A 12,287-nucleotide genomic window follows, 5' to 3' on the forward strand; every position below is an offset into this window, starting at 1 on the left:
AGCTTCCCTACTCAGAGCCTTCAGAAACACACTCACCTATCGCTGAGTGACTGATGTGTCATGTCTGTGGGTTTGCTCATGTGTAATACACCGCAGGTGATTACAGAACATCAGTGTGGTTTGTGATGCCTGCTTATGAGGAGACTTATCATTTACCCCAGAGTATATAATCATTCCCACCAGCTGACGTCACATGTTGTTTTTAGTACATGGCGATGTATTATTCAGTGACCAACTCCTTTTTAGAATTGGCGCCGCACATGCCAGCGCATATGTGCGTGTACACAAAAGTGCATATGAAATGAGACATTTTGTTGGAACTTCACGCTCTTGTTGACAGGAACGTGGGATGATCACGCCACATCAGCATGTCCTCAACCCACAAGCGGTATGTTTATCCCATGTGGCAGGAGGAAATGCTGATGCGGCAGTGATGTCACAGATATGGTTGCCAGGACCTGGAGCCTTAGCCTGTTAATGGCATGTTTTGTTGCCTGCAGCAGTGACACACGTGGAAACAAAAATACACAGACAGACGTATATACACCTAACCCATAGAAACCTGTAGAACGCTTGGAGCTCTGATTTAAGGAGAGAAATTGAAATCAAGTTCCGCACATGTTATTTCATTCTCTTCTAATGCTAAATAATGGCTGTGTGAAACCTTTTTGAAGTTGACGTTTTGAGGTCAGCTTTTTAAATAAATATAGTGAAAAACACAAATACTCAAATTGATGACCACGCTGTCGTAGATTTCGTTCATCAATATTTTGAAGTGAGAAAGTTGATGCCTTACTCAAAATTCCTCTTTGAGGCGATAATACAAAGACAGAAGAGCGTTTTACTGCCTGTTAGGCATGCACTGCAGCTTTAGAAGAATAATTTGTCTACACATACACACTCAAACCTCATTTAGACCAACACAGTAAGGAGAGCCAGATACTGTGTTGAATGGTGACCAGGCATCTCTAATTGGGATTTGAATTATGCTTAAGGCATCGCACAGTTTTTTATTACTATTTGTGCTTATGAATTCTGAGAAGCTGCAGACAAATTTCCACAATGAATAAAGCCAAGGTGCCTAAATAGGCGTTTAGTAAGTCTGGTGTTAAGGCTAATACACTGGATACAGTTTGCTTCCATTGTCAAATCACCAAACTGAAACGCTCAATCAAATTACACTTGAAAAATTCAGAGTTTGGTACAAACCTAATAATAACAAAATGTTTAAATGCCTGCCAAAAAAGGACAACAGCATTTTATTGGAAAGAGTACAGTACAATGCTCTATTAACACATTCATGAGATGTGTTAGAATTAATTAAGTGGGTGCCAGAGCAACAGTAGCAGTTCCTGTGTGTGTGTGTGTGTGTGTGTGTGTGTGTGTGTGTGTGTGTGTGTGTGTGTGTGTGTGTGTGTGTGTGTGTGTGTGTGTGTGTGTGTGTGTGTGTGTGTGTTTTGTCCTGTGCTGTGAAGTCCATCTCACCACAGAACCTAGTGAGACGGCGACAGCTGCAGCTGGTGCTGGTGACCCGAAAGTCACCAGCCTGGGTGCGTGTGTGTGTGCTTGTGCATTTTTATCACAGATAAGTTTGGGATCTGATGTAGAGTGAGCATCAATCAGAGAGAAGGAGTCATTTCAAAATTTGAAAACGAGGAAGGGAGAGGTGGGGGAGGATGATGGAGACAGATTTGAATGCATATTAAACAGGATGATTAAATCATGCACAGGAGGAGATATAAGAGGAGCAGAAGTCAGCACCTTTCAGAGTCTTTTCCACACTTTAAGGTTAATGTGGGTTTGAGCAGCTGTCTGTATCCATGAATGCCTATGTGACATTAGAGGAGAGAGCGGAAACTAAAGACTAGATAAACATGTGCAGTATTGGTGGGTGTGTCTGTATGTGTGTGTTTGGACGGCATGGCGGTCTGTCCACCGCGCTGTATAGCCTAAACTAGTATCTTTTCTCCCTAAGCCAAAACAGCTTTCTCCCACTCTGCACAAATTAGCAGCAGCCCACGCTCCACTCACACATAACTGTCAGTGCACAGACACTGCAGGGAGTGAGGAGGAGTGAGGGGAAGGTGAGAGAAGTGATGAAGAAGGACGGGGGGAGGACGATTTGGAAGACGAGGATGGGAAAATAAAGAAGAGCAAGAGCAAGAGCAGGAACAGAAGCGACAGATAATGTAGACCAGAAGTGGTTTTGTAGCTCACAGAAGGGCTTTGTTATGGCTCCTTTCATTGAGGCCTGGTGTGTACCGTTGGTAATCGTCAAGAAATGTGACAGTTGTCTTTTTTAGTTTTTTTTTAAGTCTTAATGCTTTGTGCACATGTCCATTTTCTGCCTGCACAGCGCTGATATTAAAGCTTAGCACACTGTGAGGCAAGTTGAGAGAGAAGGATGAAGAGCGGTTCACACAGGAAGTGGCAGACCTGTTGGCCAGCTTCTGTTTTCTGAGCACTTAAGAACCTGAGAGAGGAGGAGGAGGAGGGAGGAGTAGATAAAATAAATGCAATGACGGGAGGTGGATGGGGGGGAGCAGTCAGGCGGTAGAAGACATAGAAAGAAGGAGACATGGGAGGAGAGCAGCAATTTGAGGAGAAGAGGGCCTGGATAAGTAGAAAAAGAGGGATGAGGAAAGGCACATTATGCAAATAATCAGCAAAAATTAGCAGGCTCATTACCATTTCAAAACTCTGGAAAGGAAATCACGAAAAAGGGGAGAAAAACGTACTTTTTGGGCTACGCCAAATTCATTCTCGCTCTCTGTATCTCCATTCCTTTAACTTGTTTGCTATTTCCCTCTCACACACATCACCACCCCTCCCTCCTGCTGTTCAACTGCAGACTCCTCTATCATTCCTCAATATGTGATTTCTATTTCTGTGCTCACTTGATTTTACATGTTCAGTCTGCATCTAAAAGGGGAGCTACTATACAAAATGCACTTAATGTGTCCCTGATGTGGCTAGAGACCCTCAAACTATGAGAAAAGACCATCGTGCTCCATTTAGATCTGTCCTCTGTTGAACATGTGACCTCCCTCGGCCCCTCAGCTAGCCGACTGAACCTTCCACTGAAAATCTGAATACAAATCGCTGTCTGAAATTGTTGTCCTTCTCGCCAATGCTGGATCTGCTAATAAGATGTTGAAGGTACCAGCAAAGCACGCAAATTGTTCTGTTGCAAAAACCCACATAACAGTCAGGAAGTGAATTTTTTTTTTGTTTTTGGATCTCAATGAGGGCTATTTAAAGTGCGAGCCCAAGGACGGATTGGTACGGGCTGTCTGAGACCCGACTTCAGACTTAGAAGCTGCAAGTTTTGTTGTGTCTTGTGTTATTTTTCTGTTTATTTGATTGGTTAGTCTGTTGAACTTGGTCTGGCATGTTGCTTGACTAATATGGCTCCCCCTCTGAGATGACAGTGCTGATGAAGATGGTGGGTGGTGCCTTCCCAAGCCTGTGGGAGTGGACCAATCATAGCAGACTGAAATTTTTGGAAGGGGGACCTTAAAGAGACAGAAGCTAAAATAGGTTTGTTTTTTAACTACAGCATGTAAAAATGTTCTCGGACCCCCAAATAGGTGTGAACCTGAAAATAAACATCTCAGCTGCACTATAGACTCAAGCCTCTGTAATACAGGGTAGGATTCATTGTTGCATGGAATCAACAAGGTGCTGAAAGCACATTCATGCTTTGAACTTCCACTACATCTCAAAGGGTTGAGATCTTTGTCATGTTTGTGGTTTCGATGGTGGCGTATGCTTTGACATAGTGTGTTACCCTGCTGGAAGTAGCCATTAGAAAATGGGTTGATTGTGGCCACAAAGGGGTGGACATAGTCAGCCAATTTAAACAATGCTCATCTGGTATTAAGGGGCCCAGTATGTGCCAAGGAAATACTCCCCACACCACCACACCACCACCAACCCTACAACCCTGCTACCTGCATGCCACAGGAGGAACCAAGACTTTTAGATCAGACAACATTCTTCCAATCTTCCAATCAGAGATTTGTGGATTCAGATGTATGCAGAGATCTGTTGTAACGTTAGCGGTTAGTTTACTACGCTTACTAGGTGTTTATAGACATTGTTAATAATTCTAAGAGACCTTTGTGCGTGACATTCTCAGGAGGTCAGTGCTTTATGAGATACTCAAACCACCCTGTGTGGCACCAGTGATCACTTAGATCACTCAGACCACATTTCCAAAATAATGTATTATAACATATCAAACATCGATCAGATCTTTTCAAACCTGGATCTTACCTTCTTTGCTGTTGCTTTTTGCACATATTGTTTCCTACAAAGCTTCCAAGGAAACCGCTTATGTAGTGATGTATTGGTATCACAAGCATGTTATTTTAAAGACAGTGAACAGTCAACACCAAAACCAGAAAAGCTGTAATGACACTAACTGATTTAATCACTTCCATTTCCTCCTTCCTTTGAATCTATCTGTATTTCTCTTTGGTGAATACAATGATACATGAAGAGACAGAAGTGGAAAAGCAGTTGAAAAGGGGACAGGATTAGTGTTTATAAGCCAGAGATGGAGACCGAGGTGTGTTCCAGAGGACACCCCGTCTGGAGGTCACCATGACCGCGTGAAGACACTTGTCTGCCGGCCAGAGCCCGGTTCCCTCCCTCCCTACTCACAGAAACATGGGGTTTTGCGGATGTGTGTTTGTGAGTGCGACTGAATGCTTGACCTTAATCCTGCCATTGCAAATATGCATTTGTGTTTGTGCTGGTTGTGTTGGTTCTTTTACAATAATAGAAGAAAGATTTTTACAGTTTGGCAGGCAGATTTGAGCTGTAACAACCTTATTTTCACCTGCTTGTCACCTCCTTCTCTCTTTCTTTTCTCTACAAAGTCTCTCAACCCCACTATTTTTTTGCTTTTGCTGCAGTTGATGCTCAAACTCTCATGGGGATGAGAGACTTCCCCCCCAGGAAAAGTAGTACCTATGGCGAGTCAAAACATAAAGTTATTTTTAATCATAGTACAATTAAAATGTACCACTCTCTTGCACAAATTCTTACCTTAGACTTACCAACAAGTAATTTAACTTATTCATCCCTTATTCAGCTTTAAAGTTCTCTATTTCCAACATGGGTTGTAAGTGTGAGTATAGAGCTCTGAAGCATGTAGCATTAATTATATCATGATATATTGATCACTAAATCAGATTCTTAACATTCTCTCAGTTTGTTGCCTTTACTTAAGATTCAAAAGACTGTAGCCTTGTAATGATTTTTAGTCTTAAACCCCTTTGCTGACAGAAACAATCAGCACCTGCTTGACTTGCCACTTTTCCTAATGGAAGACAACCTGTTTTGAATACACATGCTCACCAGAGAGCCCACACGGCCCCCAGACCCTGGTGCCAGTTCCCCAGATGGCCCCCCAAAGCCCCTTACCACACCCCCACACACTCGCTGACCTGGCATGGATTCCCCCGCCTGGTGCCAGTTTGGTTTAGGCAGGAGTCGGTGGGCAGCTGCTTCTTTTCTGCTCATCCACCATCAGGCTTACACACACACACACACACACACACACACACACACACACACACACACATACACTAACAACCATGTCAAAGTTATTGCCCAAGGGATGCTTCCAAATGGTTCTCTTGAACTTTTGATGAACTGAAATATAATCTATTGTACTTTTTTTTTTTTGTTTCTCTTGCACCAAAACAGATTCAGAATAATTTGCCTCCATTTGTACTAACAATTGAACCTAAATATCAGCAAGTTCACAGTGTGTGCAATGTACTGACGCAGTAGGTTAAAGGCAGCATGCTGAAGAAAACCTAAAGCTAACAGAGAGCAGAGGTGAAATCAGATTTGATTCTGAGAGAAAGATTGGAGTTATAAAGGGAACACAAGACCTAATTTTATCTACAGACATAGCCTGAGGTTGTGGCCTTCATGTCAACTGTGTTAGAGAGAGACACACACACACACACTCACATGCGTACTCTTCACATTTGGGTCTAAGAAAGTATGGCAGAGTGCTCAGAGCCAGACTTGTTTTTGTCTTCCGGCAGAACAGGCAATGCCTTAACCTACTTTGTCTGCATCAGTTCCATTATCCTGACAGCCGTAGCAGGTTGGACTGTGTGTGTGAGAGAGTGTGTGTTTATGTGGATGTGGTAGGGGGAAAATGATTTTACCATGTCACCATATCATAAATTTTGCATACGGGCTGGTGTGTTTTGCAATGTTTGCTGGCTTTCGAAGACCTAGACGTCTGGCAAGTGAGGTTATGTTTGTCAATGTGTGTTTGAAAAAATACAAACTCCAGAATTCAGTGTATGTGTTACATGTTAGCCCATTGTCAGATACAGAATATAGTGGCAAACAACCCCAAAACTAATTAGGATACGTAAAGATAGCACCACATAGGTTCACTTTTGAAATGTGTTTCCCTATGTGTCGGTCCAATAGTCACCTATTTGGCAGGGGACCATCCGTTTAATGGCATGCTATATTTGGAATAATTTCACAGCATTACATTGCTGTCAGACAACCCTTTCAGACAGAGGACAACAACCACTCCCTCTGTCTGTTTGCTCACTTTAAAGCCACCAGACTCCTTTAAAAAAAAAACAAAACACAAATTTTACCTTGCAGAACACAGGAGTCCGCTGTGCTTCTGCTGCCATGATCAATGAACCAACACATTAGTTGGAGCCAAACTAACCATTTAAAACACCAAAGTCACACAATAACACGAGCAAACTAACAGCTGTGAGGTAAAATTACTTTTTTGTCAATCAATTTTGGTGGCTTTGAAGCAAGCAAAGAGAAAGAAGAGAATGGTGTCAGTTTCCTGTTGGAAAAGGGCTGCCTGATGGTAATGTAAAGTGGTGAAAATATTCTAAAGATAGCTTACACTTAAACTAATGGTACCTTTTTTTTTAGGTGGCCCTTTTTTAGATGGTTAAAATATGTGTTTCTGCTGACCCTGTCCACTGCAGTAAAGGGCAAGTGGACTATACTTGTGCAGCACCTTTCTTGTCTTTTTTCGACCACTCAAAGCGCTGTAACACTACATTCACATTCACCCAGTCACACACCACTTATACACTGATGGGAGGTTGCCAACCCTGCCATCAGGAGGAAAATGATTTGCTATTTGGAAATAGGTGGGGCTCGAAGCTTGTTGATGAACTGGCTACTTGTACAGTTAGTTGCTAACGAAACACAAGATAATTCGGTTAATTTAAGTGAATGTACTTTTTCTGTCCACTCCTGTCCTGTGACCACCTGCACACAATGCCTAATTCCCTCTGTGGACCACGTAACACTTTGGCAGAGCAGAATAATGAAAAATATGGTGCAGCACGGCCAATATGACAGTTTCCACTCTGTTGGACGCTCCTGTGTCTTTGCAATTGGTTAACATTGAAAGTTCACCTAAGAAATCTACAGTAAAGCTTTGTGTGGATGAACTTCACCGCAGCATTTATTTCAGACAAACCAAAGGTAAAGCTAAAATGAAACCAACAACTCCAGCAGATTTAAGTTTGCTTCATTTTCACTTGTTGATGTGAGTCTGTGGTTTCCGTTACCTTGCCGCTCTGCAATTTTAAGGCATGCGTCTGACTAGCTTACATATCAGTATCCTCTGTGGCACACCATCAGCAGTAATGTCAGAATGCAGTTCTCTGAATAGTTTTTCACCTACTATGCTCAGGATCAGATGCTGCAGTTTCAATAACATTCACAGTTATATATTTAAAGCAAAATATCCAGATGTGGCACAATTTGTTTAGTTTGTCTGTTTTGTGTAGATATTAAGATAGACAGATGGACATTATGTGTATTTAACTCAGGCCGTGCTTTGCCCTTTCATTTCCTCTTAACCTCACTTGTTAATGCAGAGGTGTGTTTTGCAAAGGCTTTTAAAAGCCCTAGCAGGACCATATGAATCCAGAGGAGTTCTCTTGAAGCGATCTATTATAGATGACCACTCCAAGGTTCAGACCTTTGCTTTGCACTCACAAGAGGTTTGCTAGCTTCTGGCCACCATGACCAGAGGCTGGCCTTCCCCTGTCCGGGAAGAGGAGTTCATTACAGCCAAGTCCGCAGCCTAATGGCTGCAGCGTGGCAGTCAGTGATAGACTGTATTTTACCACAAACTCATTTAAGAGAAGAAATAGACTGTGCTTCGCTGTAATCGTTCGTACCAGTTTTCTAAGTGGGGTAAACTTGGAAGAAGTCATTGAGAAGAGACTTGGGCATTTGTATAACTGGAAAAATCCTCCTCAATACAAGCAAGCCTCCACAAGCAGTTGCATCATCAGACTTAACCAGTTATGTGAAGGGTCTTTGCAATTTCTTTCATTTAAACAATGTTCTCTCACCAGATGTACGCCACAATCAGGAACATGGTTTTTCTCACAATATAGATCTTCGTCTTTTTCTGTCATGGCTTATACCTCAACTCACCGTGGTCCTCTATTTATATTCATGACTGTTTCTGCTATCTTTACTACCTCCATCTGTTTATATCCAGACAATATTGATGAGGCCCATTTTAGGCAGGTTGCTGCACTGCACATGAGGAGGTTGTGGGTGTAGCTTTAGTGTATGGGGCATTCCTCTGACCCATGTGATTTAAAGTGCACAAGGATCAGCATGGTAAGCTGACATCTCCCATAAGTTCAGTTTAGCATCGCAGACAGCTAATGGCTCTCTCTCTCTCTCTGCTGAGAACTCGGCGTAGACTGGGAAGGCATTACCATTGAGACGGAAGGAAAGGGCGTAAAATATGAATGAACGGAGCTCCCCACTGCAGCAAGGCGCTCAAAAACATCTCTTTGTCGTATCTCATCTGGAGCTGAAGCTGTCTTAAAGCCTTGATGTTCTGAGGTTTTCTTGAGAACACTTAGGAGTTGATTCTTGTTAAGATTATTTTTGTAGAGCTTGTTTCCTCAGCTAGATCAGATGTGCAGCCTGAGGTAAACTTGATCTGAGCTTTGCGTGAACTCTCTCCTGCAGGCGAATTAGGTATGAAACGGATCAATTGAAAGGAGCATTCATTTAGCTGCATTAGTTTGCACTGTGGCCTTTGCTGTTGCTCACATGAATTAACGAGATGGAAGCAGGGTGTTTTAAAACCTTTCTTTAATTGAGTTTGTCTGAATCAGTTGATAAGTAGGGAAACTTGTTGCGTTTTCCCCGTGATCTCTTTTTTTCTTTCAACCTGTGTGTGAGAGAAAGAGAAAGACAGCAGGTCACAGGCATTGATTTCTGTTGCTGTTTCATATGAAAATACACAGTAAACTCCCCAAGCACTTCCTCGTTTTTAATGTCTGTGGTCAAATAATGTCACACATTCTTCTGTTTTTAGGTCTTTGGTATTTAGATACAGGTATTCTTGTTTGTGAATGCTGATTAGGCCACCTCACAACTTAAAACCAATAAAACATCTCAAACTCAATGAAATTTTGCTCCTCTTTTAATTGACAACAGAGAATCTTGAGAGTTCTGCCTGTTTAAGCCATTTAGTATGTATCTGCTCTGCCTATAATTAGTTGGGTTTTTTTTTTTGGAAATTGCTGACATAATTAGAGAGAGACATTTTTCAAATATTTTTCGATAACCTCACGTCTGTTGCCATGTATTGGCTAAGTAGGAGAAGTGGCAGAATATTCACGACAGATTTTGGCACAAAATAATACTTCCTTTCCACATTAGTGTTTTATAGCAGTATTAAGTTAAATCAGTGTTTTCATCTGTCAAAGAACGAGAGAAAGGTATTGGAAAAGGATAAATTTAGAAAGTGTAATGATTTAGTATCTGTATTTTGAGATTCTCAGAGACACTAATCAATGGGGCGAGAGGCAGAGAGAGAGAGAGAAAGAGAGAGAAAGAGAGAGAGAAAGAGAGAGAATTGTAAAGGGGGGTTGCAGAGTGAGTGTATATTATAAATAACCCAAATCAATAATAAACGACACAGTATCTCACATATTTGGAGCCAGTCTGGGCTTCTCAGGGGAGACGGATGAAAAAAAGCAACCCCCCCCCCACCAGCCCCCCGTCACTGTGGAGAGGAGGGGGGAGACAAGAGCATAAGGAGATACAAAAATAAGAGTTGCTATCCTTTTTCCCTCTCCTGGGTCTCGTAAGCATGTACCAGCTTGTGGTTATGGTTTGAATGCGTGTGTGTGTGTGTGTGTGTCTCTCTCCAGTGCACACGTGTGCACGCGTGCCCATGTGTGTACATTACGAGGCGGACGCCGACCATTACTTATTCATCAGTCCTGTCTGCCTGGCTGCCACACTGTGTATTTCAGCATGCCTCGCAATCATTATGCCACATGCATTATTTAACGCACGTGCACACACTGACTCTGATGCACATAGCTGCACAAACTATTTATCTCCGATGTTCTCACTTATTGCCTTGTCTACTTCTCTCACGGGCTGTTGCAAATAACCGCACAAGCTCTCTTCCACATAGACATTTATTGCCGTATCTTTAGGTCACACACCACCAAGCTCACAAGGTTTCGTACATATAATTTCCTTCATACTTTTCAGTATCAGTACATGGACATTTTAGCAGCGAGTTATGTGCATAAAGATCAGAATGCTATTTACAATAAGACAAAAATGAACCACAGCAAAATGCATTTGCTAATGAAAACATTTTTAACCGTGACACAATGTGAGGAAAAGTTTTAACCATTCATTACAGAGCACATGATCCTTTATGCCTTATGACAATCCTGCTGGTGTTTTATTTGTCTTAAAACTATTTTACTTGCTGTGATTTAAAGTGCACAGTACATTGCACTGAATCATATTCATTACCAACTGCACTCATAAACCAATTAATAAGTAACTGTACTTATAAACCAGTTAACTTTGATTGCTTGTGTAAAGTGTAGTCCTTCTAAACAGGCTCCTGTGCCTTGTAATGCACTGGCAGCCTTCAACAAGGTTATTTTTGTTTTTTGTTTTTTTTAAATGCTGTCTCATGGTCAAAAAAATACCACTGTACATTTGTGTTTGCAAACTGCCGGCTCACTGCCACCGATCTTTGACCGTGCTGCTCACCATCTAACCTGATGTCCATACATTGATTTTTACCACGAAGTTCATGAGGTGCTCCGCTGCTCAGTTTCACAGTCTGGCCACTGCCCTCCCCGATTGTAATTCTCCCAGCTCTAAAAAGCAAAAGGTGATCGTGAGCGTGTGTGTGTGCCATTGTGGTTTTGGCTCAGTAGCATTTTGCTGTTATCAGTGTCATTGCTGCATGAAGCTTAGCTAAGCCTTTGACGTCAACACCATACAACAAGCTGATAATGCAGACCTTTATCGCTGCCAGGTGTGTGGGTGTGTTGTCTGATCAAATAAAACTTGGCTTCCTGGATTCTACGCTGAACTTCAAAAATAGCTCCTGCAAACACACACTGATGCAGACCACCGTGTACGCACAAACAGACACTAGTTAGATGAGGGGATCTGTGCAAAACAGCAGTGTTACATAGTTAGACAACTTAGACAGCATGATTGTTGGGTACTTAATGTAGGCAAGGAATTAAGAGAGATCTCGAATCCTGCTATCTTTTTGATAAAGCCCCGTCTGGAATAGAAATGCAGCTGGTTTTAGAACCATCTGGTTGTTGTGTTGCACATAATTTTAGGGTATTGATCAGTGTCAAATGGAAGTAAATGTAGCATCGATTTTTCTGAGTCCAGTTATTGTGGTGTCCAGTGCTGATCTGAGGATACACCTATGTGCTTTTACTGTGCTTTTAATGCTTATGCCTTATACAATGTAAACATTCAAAGTGGCAGGTTGTCTTTGGTCTCTCCTGAGCCTTTAGCTTTTGGGTGTGTTCAGCATTGAGCATGAACATATTCCAGTCTAATTGGATGGGTATACCCTGACAATAGCTTGTTAAAGTTTCATAGCAGAGAATTGGGAAGCTATTGATTGCTACGATCAGTTTTTCATTAATTTCATGAAGAGCTTTTTGCATAGTGGAGAGGAGTAGAAAACAAGTTTGTGCTTCTGTCTCCCACTGGAGTCGCTCCTCCATGTGAGAGATGTGACATTTGGGTAAAATGACACTTTTGCATCTGCCCCACGCAAAGCACCTTTTGAGTCTTTGCTGCCACCAACTTCAAGTTGAATTCGTAACTTGCTCCCTGTCACTTTTCCAGTCTGAGTCTGTAAGATTGAGTGGTGATTAGCCACTTCTCCAAATGAGGACTTGCCCAAATATGGTATTTTTCTAAAGATGCCC

The 12,287-nt window shown here is 42.1% G+C and overlaps 1 protein-coding gene across 2 annotated transcripts in view; it reads left to right on the top strand.

Moving 5' to 3' along the window:
• The window catches only part of hdac4 (histone deacetylase 4), a 116,562-nt gene that overhangs the window by 44,425 nt on the left and 59,850 nt on the right, over window positions 1–12,287 (top strand). The gene's annotated exons all lie outside the window — the stretch shown is intronic.

This window comes from Pempheris klunzingeri, chromosome 10 (assembly GCF_042242105.1).
Source record: "Pempheris klunzingeri isolate RE-2024b chromosome 10, fPemKlu1.hap1, whole genome shotgun sequence".
Classification (NCBI taxonomy): domain Eukaryota; kingdom Metazoa; phylum Chordata; class Actinopteri; order Acropomatiformes; family Pempheridae; genus Pempheris; species Pempheris klunzingeri.